General features: G+C 33.5%; 1 pseudogene; it reads left to right on the top strand.

Moving 5' to 3' along the window:
- The first annotated feature begins 921 nt into the window (after positions 1–921).
- Positions 922–1040, top strand: LOC120598290 (uncharacterized; annotated as a pseudogene).
- Positions 1041–1551: the final 511 nt, after the last annotated feature.

Genomic DNA, 1551 nt, shown 5'->3' with positions numbered 1-1551 from the left:
GCTTCATGTCATTACATATGAATTGTTTCCTCAGGGGATTTTTTCCTTCCACTTGTCCTTTAACTTAGATCATTTGCAGTCGTTTCCTCGAAGAAGACTTGCCTGACCACCAAAACTGGAGAAGCCTTTTCTATCTTCTTGTATTTGCATCATTTGTGTTATTTTCATTATATATTTATATGATTATCATTGTATGTTTTGTACTTATAATGCACATGCTAGGAGATCAGATACTGTGTGTATGTTTTATTCACCATTTTATCCACAGCAATTAACACAGTGCCTAGTGCTTGGCAAATGTTTTATTTATACACACACATGTAAATGTATACATATACATATGTGTATATGTATATATATATATACACACACATATATGTAGTAATTGAATGAATGGAAGTAATGGAAAAAGCTAAAGTTCTAATAAGTAAATCTGCATTAGATGAAGCCCTGCTAAGAAAATTATAATTACGCACATCAAGCTTTACTTTCAGTTGTAAATTAGAAAGAGAGAATCGTCACCTCAGAAATGCAGACAAAGTAGGGGCAAGGGAAGTTAAAACATTTTATATAGAATTTTGAATATATATAACTTATTCAAAGGCAACTTAATGTTCAACATAAATAACCTAGAGAAAGTTACCATAGAATGCTCAACTGAAAGAACAGAATTAGAGTACACCACTGAGAATTATCTATTATGGAATCAAGTATAAAATTAAATTATTCATGAAAATTTAGCAGGTTTTAATAGAATACGTCAAGGAATGACTGTATTAAAAATGAAAAGAAAACCTTATGGATAGGACCAACTCGATTCAAAATATGAAGGTTTGAGATGAAGAGACCAAGATAGGATGATACACATGATGAACCAGCGAGGAAGATTACAAGGAAAGTAACCACATAAGAGGACATGTAATCAATGGCCGTGCTACCTTGAATAAGCCTGATCCCATCTGATCTCAGAAGCTAAGCAGGGTCGGGCCTGGTTAGTACTTGGATGGGAGACCACCTAGAAAGACCAGGTGCTGTAGGTGTAAAAAATAAAATAAAAAAAAAAAATGAAAAAGAGCACATGTAATAGGAATACAGTAAAATATACTTCAAAGTAAGTAAAATAAGACATGAGACTAATGGTCATTAAAATCAATAATCATTGTTTTGAGTATATAAAGAAAATTATGAAAAAAATACTTGTTAGAAAAAAGGCACGGAATCCTCCATCTGTGAAAGTGATATTGTCCTAGAAATTCAGGTTAAGAACTGTGAAGGTTTGGAGATTTTAATAAGCTTGTCACAATTCCTTGGAATCTAGCAGAAGATAGGATACTCTTGGGTCAGAGATAAAAAAACCTTATTATCATGAAACAACATGCAACATGAGTTCCATGTTTGCATCAGTTCCTGTGACATTCCGAGTCCCATAAGTGTGATATAAAGTGGCCCAGATAGATGCTGCACACAAAGTGGGCTGTGTTATAGCTGAGGAAGCCAAGGGTTAGAAAGCTCCAATCTTTTAAAGGAGACATTTAGTAAATCTTCCTAATC

Source organism: Pteropus medius, unplaced genomic scaffold, assembly GCF_902729225.1.
Source record: "Pteropus medius unplaced genomic scaffold, Ma_sr-lr_union100, whole genome shotgun sequence".
NCBI classification, from domain to species: Eukaryota; Metazoa; Chordata; class Mammalia; order Chiroptera; family Pteropodidae; genus Pteropus; species Pteropus medius.
This window is presented reverse-complemented; position numbering and strand designations above follow the sequence as displayed.